Here is a 6384-nt window from a genome sequence, read left to right on the forward strand (position 1 = left end):
TTTTTCCCAAGCAAGAAAGTGAGTTATAGCCGGGCGGTGGTGGCGCACGCCTTTAATCCCAGCACTTGGGAGGCAGAGGCAGGCAGATCTCTGTGAGTTCGAGACCAACCTGGTCTACAAGAGCTAGTTCCAGGACAGGCTCCAAAACCACAGAGAAACCCTGTCTCGAAAAACCAAAAAAAAAAAAAAAAAAAAGAAAGTGAGTTATAATGACAAACACAAAGTAAGACTTCCTTAGACATGAAACTCACATAACAAAAAGCCAGTCTTATGGGATCACACTTATTTGATGCAATTGATGCATGGAACCATCTCCTCCACGACTACTTGTGAATTTTATCAGAAAACAGCATCACAACTAGAATCTAAATAGATTGAAAGTCAGGAACTTGGGTCTTGTCATGTTATCTTGGGTTGGAGGAATGAAGAAGCTAGGCTTACATTGTCCGTGGCTATGCCACTAGAATTCCTAGCCCAGGGAAGGGGAGACAGTTTAACGGATAAAGTGCTTACCCTGCAAGCATGAGACCCCAAGCCCAAGTGTGTCCAGGACCTATGTCAAAAAGTCCAGAGACGGTATGGGGCAGATGGGTCCCTGAGGCTCCCTGCCCATCCAGCCTAGCCTAGTAGGTAAGTTCCAGGCCAGTGAGAGACCCCATCTCAAACACGAGACAAATAGTGCTTAAGGGACAATATCCGAGGTTGTTCTTTGTCTTCCATATTTTCATACTCAAGTGAACATGTACCCTTGCACACACATACATACACACACACACACACACACACACACACACACACACGGCGGGGAGGGGTTCACAGTAACTCTTAAGACACATAGGAAAGATCTCCAGAACATCATTCTTGGTAAAGGGAAACCATGGCAAACAACTTACATGCCTGTCAGCTGGACAAGGACCATAGAGATTAGAGAATATTTCTCAAAGATCATAACAATGACTTTCATGGGGCAATGCAGATCATTCTTAAAAACGTAATGGTGAGTTTTCAGATAATGAGATTTATCAGGGCATGCTGGCACACACCTGCAAACCCAGTACTTGGGAGGCAAAGGTAGGCAAGGCCAATCTCAACTGTATAGGAAGTACAGGCCACCCTAGGTTATCTGAGATGCGATCTCAAAAACAAACACACAAACAAGGAAAAAATGGAAGAAACCAAATGAACAAACAAAATGTGATAGAGGAAAAAAGGTGAGATTATATATACCTTTCAAGTAGATGGGAAATCTACTAAGATCTAGATGGTCATTTAGGATCTCATACACACGCTATAAAATTGCTTCACAATTAAATCAGGATGATTAACATGACATTCAAGGTTGGGCGGAGCTGGGGAGCAGCACAGGAAGGGAAGGCAAAGAGCTGAACAAGCCAGGCGGCAGCCTAGTTCACTCACCAAAGGCCTCTATTCTCTTTAGCAGCCTGTTTGAGATTTATATAGCATTCAAAACACACACACATACTTAGAAGTGTCCAGTTCAATTATTTTTTAAAAAATTCACGGATTTGTGAAACTGTCACTGATTTCCGAACCTTTCCATCAGTTCAGAAAGGGCTCAGGGGCCATGGAGAAAAGGAGGGAAAGATTGTAAGGAGCAAAAAGATTGTAAGGGAGTGGGGCGGTTGCTGTGAAACAGAGCCTCTGGACAGGATAGGACCACTGTACTCATGATCTCCCAGCAGCCATGATGATCAAGACAGTCTTTGTTCTAGCATGGTGGGGGCCGGGCCCTTAACAGCCCCTATGCCTAACTGAGGAGTTAATGACAGTGGATGGCTTCTAGGGGAGGGAGGGTAAGTTTTCTTTAAGGATATGGGCCCTGGTTGGTTGACAATGCTGCAGTGGGTAGACCTACACCGTGAGTACAAGGAGAGCACAACTTGGACTCAGTGGACTATTAAAAAAAAAGACACAAAGTTAGGAAAGGGTAGAGGGTGGGGTGGATACGGGAGGAGTTAGGGGCGGGAGTGGGAGATGAGTGTGGTAAAATACATGGCATGCATGTAAAAAATTCTAAAAAAAATAATAAAATTATTGTATTTAAAAGTTAATAAAGAAGTAGGGTGGTGATGGCACACATATTTAATCCCAACATTTGGGAAGCAGAGTCAGGTGGATCTCTGAGTTCAAGGCCTACCTGGTCTACAGAGTGAGTGCCAACACAGCCAAGACTACACAGAGAAACCCAGCCTTAAAAACCTAATAAAAATAAAATTAAAACAAAGAAAAAAAAAAACCTCATACCTTTTTCACCTCTCCCATCCTAACAGAGAACTGATCCGTTGGTAAAGATTTCTTAGAAACATTTTTCTAGGAATGGATTCATGCAATATGTGGTCTTTTGGGCCTGGCTTCTTTCACTTAGCAAGACGCTACCGAGGTTCACACAAGTAGCATGTTTCATACAGTAGTGCACCTCTTTCTGTGTGCACACACATGTGCTAGTATGTGAGGAAGACAGAGGTAAAGGTTAGATGTCTTCCTCAGTCTTTCACGGACTCTGCTTCCCCAGTGCTGGCATTACAGGCACAAGCCACTGCAGCAAGCTTTTATGTGAGGGCTGGGGGCTCAAACTCGGGTCTTTAGGGCTGAGTCCCAAGCCATTTCCCCAGCCCTGCCTTCCTTTTAATAATATCTCATTGTACAGATAGATCATATTTTCCTGTCCACTTATCAGCAGATGGGCATTTTTTTTTGTGTTTCTGCCTCTTAGCTGTTACCATGGGTGCATCTATGAACCTGTGTGTAGTTTTGTTGTTCCTTTTTAAAATTTATTTTTATGTGCAGCACTGGGATTTGAACCCAAGGCCTCACTCATGATACACACATGCTCTTCCACTGAGCTATACTGCTAACTCTAAGTATATGTTTCTTTTTCATGGCTATGCTTGCATTTCTCTTGAATATAGACTTATTATAGTGGAATTTCGAGGTCATACAGCAACTCTGTTTAACTCAAGGGACCACAGTTTTCAAATTAAACATCATTTTATATTTCCATCAGCAATTTCTTCACGCTTTCACCAACACTTGGGATTATCTGATTTTTTTTTTTTTAAATTACAGTCACAGTAGTGAGTATAACATGAAATCTCATTGTGGTTTTGGCTTGCAATTACCTGGTGGATAATGATGTTGGGCATCTTTTTATGGCTTTAATGGTCATTTATAATCTTCTTTGGCCTATTTTACAATAGGCCTTCTTTTTATTAGTAAATTAGAAAGGCTTTTTTATATAATGTACAACTAAATCCCTAATCAGATATGCGATCTTAAAGATATGTATTTATGGTTTTATTTTTGCTTTTGTTTTGGTTTTGTTTTTCAAGACAGGGTTTCTCTGTGGCTTTGGAGCCTGTCCCAGAACAAGTTCTTATAGACCAGGCTGGCCTCGAACTCACAGAGATCCACCTGCCTCTGTCTCATGAGTGCTGGGATTAAAGGTGTGCGCCACCACTGCCGGGAAATATTTATGTTTTGAGAGTTATTTTTTCATAACTCTCTCGTTTCCAAGTCCTACTTGTAAACTTGGCAATACGTTCATGACTACTTTAAGTAGAATAGTTATAACTTACATAGACTTGGCATATTCTGGTGTATAATCGATGAATTAAGATTGAAATTAAGAATTATCTTCATAATAAAGATATCTGTTAGGAGATACACAAAGCAACATGTCTAAAATAAAACATCGCGTCTAAAAGAAGCTAATGTTGTTCTTGTGAGTATTTAATTTCTGGGCATAATTCAAGCAGTTGGAGACTCAGGTTATCTATCAGTCTCTAACCCAAGGTGGGAAGAAGCTGTCTACTGTCAGGAGAAAAAAATCTGCTTATTCCCTCCCATGTCCTTCATCCCTATAAATGAAGAATGATGTGTGTGTGTGTGTGTTAGCAGGAATAATTGTTACTGGTGAAAACTAAACTGTAAACTTCAGTATCTGTCAATACAATGAAACTTGGTAGTACCATTCCATGCCATAGTCTCCTTGGCCGCTTTTTTAAAAAATTTATTTCATGCTTATGAAAGTGTTTTATCCATACATCTGGCTGTGTACCATGTGTGTGTCTGTGCCTGTAGAAGCCTGAAGAGGGTTATGAGCTGCCATATGGGTGCTGGGAACCGAACCCAGGTCCTGTGGGAGAGTAGCCAATGCTCTTAACTGCTGAACTATCTTTCCCACCCCACCCCTCCTGGGTCACTTCTGACTTACATCTGAGGAGTTACTCAACAGACGACACGGGTTGCAAAGTCTCCAATTTCCCAGATCTTCGGCCAGGAAGTATAGCAAATCCCACACCTGGTCCTATCAACAAGCCAAACAACGTCCTTCTCAGTGACAAGTGGAGAAAACCTCACTCCCTGCTTGTGAGACTGGTTGGCAATTGTCACGGTTTCTCACAGTCTCTTCATCCTGTGTCATCACTTGACCCTAATTTTATTAAGGATTTTCAGATTTGAGGATTCATGGAGAAATAAGTCTTCTATTGGAAAAAAAAAAGCGCAGTCTTGTCCTAGCTTCAAGCTACCGATTTAATTATTTCTGCCAGCTTCTGGAGATCTCAGTACGAGCCATGCGCTCTCTAACATGCAGAGCTCACAGAACTATAGAACCCCTCCCTGCCCTTTGCAGGCCTGCATTCTAATCAAACCCCAGCACACGGAAACCACTCCAAAATGGTAGCACCACTGCCCCTTACACCAAGTGGTCCCAGCTACGCCAGCAAGACTTCTGAGGCAAGTTTCCGAAATTAAAATTTATCTAGCCAGGTGTAGAGGCTCACATCAGGAATCCAGCACTCAGAAGACTGGAGCAGGGGGATTGTGACTTTGAGGTCAGCCTGGACCAATGGAGAGTTCCTGGCCAGTCTAGGTCCAGAGTGAGATTCTGCCTCACAGAAAGCAAAGGTGTTGATGTGTACCTGTAATCTCAACACTGAAGAGGCTGAATGAAGTAGGAGGATTATTGGTAGGAGTCTGAGGTCAGGCTGGAGTTTCATAGTGAGGCTCTGTCCACCCACAAGCCAACCAGCCGCACAAACAAATGAAATTGACATGGGCAGTAAATGCCAGTGCTTGCCAGCAATTCTGATAAACTAAGTTTTATCCCAAGTTTTCTGGGCTTCTGAATTCTGCTGACTACATAGGCAAAAGCCCCCTTATCTTGCCTGCTCAATATTCACCACCACTTGGCCTTTTTGGACCTAATTCTAAATAACACTTCCTGAACATCCTAAAAACACAGACTCACTCAAAGGACGCATGGATTCCGATATTGCCAACGCACAGCCTCTTTGTGGTGCTGATGAGAATAAATATTCTCATGTGCATAGCCGACCAACAGCCTAAGTGATGACAAGATTGCTGATGTCACAAACAAGCCCCTTTGGGGGCAGTCAGGGAGCAGCTGCAGGGTACCATTTTCAGAGCGGTCCCTTCAAAGCCTTAGTTGCGTTTGCATTTTTTAGAAGTGACTCATGGTCTCAAGTCAGGTTCCGCAGAGAAGCCAGGTTTCTTCCCTTCCAGCACTTTCGAATAGAGGTGGTACTGGCAAGAGCCATCTCAATGAAACCCACCCAGGAACCAGTGAGAGGTTCAGAGTAGGGCAGTGGAGACCCCTCGAAGTTAGACCACCCCAGGGTGAGGTGGCTGTCGACCGGCAGGCTATGGGTGACCCTACAGCCGGGAACTCGCGGTCCTCAGCGCCAGGGGAGCAGCTAGAGCGTTGGGTTGCACTGACCCAGATGAGGACCGCCCGGGCACCGGGTCCCGGAATCCCAGGTCCTCGTGTCCCCAGTCCTCACATCTGGGTGGCCTCAGATCCCTGAGCCCGCATCGCCTTTCTTCCCGTCGTCCTGGCCATCTCCCCCCCCCCCCCCCCCCCCACACACACACCCGGAGAGCGCAACTTGCGAGCGCCCGCCAGGAGCCTAGGCAAGCCCACCACCCCCCTCCCAATTTCCCCAGGTTCCCCGCGCGTTCCAGCCTGACCTGCTGTGGAGCCCAGGTTCCGGCTTCGGTGATGCAAAGCTGGCTTCGGTCACTCGCGCGCCCTCGTCCCGCAGGCCCTGCGCTGCCTCAGCCTCCCCCCCTTGCACGGGAGCCCGAGCCGGTCACGCTGCTCGCGGGGAGAGTCGCCCGCGGCTTCCGGCAGCTCCAAATACAGACGCGCGCGGGAGGGGCCGGGAGCGCCCAGCTGAGGGCGGGGGAGGCAACGAAGGGAGCAGAGAAGGAGGCGCAGATGGGCTGTGGGAGAAGAGAGATGGGAGGGCAGAGGCGATGACCAGTACAAGCAGGAAATTCCTTCGTTTCCTCCAGGTTTGCAAAGAGGTCTGGAAAGGTCTAGTGGCTACTGGCTGGGGG

General features: G+C 45.8%; 1 protein-coding gene across 3 annotated transcripts in view; it reads right to left on the bottom strand.

Moving 5' to 3' along the window:
• Nucleotides 1-6183, bottom strand: part of LOC121443245 (adenylyl cyclase-associated protein 2) — a 141533-nt gene extending 135350 nt beyond the window's left edge. The window contains exons 1-2 of one of the 3 annotated variants that reach the window (XM_041644928.1): nt 6013-6183; nt 4235-4327 (exon numbers count right to left, since the gene is read on the bottom strand). The gene's annotated coding sequence lies outside the window, so the exon portion shown is untranslated. The remainder of the gene's footprint in view (nt 1-4234; nt 4328-6012) is intronic. The other 2 variants (XM_041644927.1, XM_041644929.1) reach the window with 2 other exon arrangements.
• Between the last annotated feature and the right edge of the window lie 201 nt (nt 6184-6384).

The sequence above is a fragment of the Microtus oregoni genome, unplaced genomic scaffold, assembly GCF_018167655.1.
Source record: "Microtus oregoni isolate MIOR12 unplaced genomic scaffold, Mior012 000103F_ref0000194, whole genome shotgun sequence".
In the NCBI taxonomy this organism is placed as follows: domain Eukaryota; kingdom Metazoa; phylum Chordata; class Mammalia; order Rodentia; family Cricetidae; genus Microtus; species Microtus oregoni.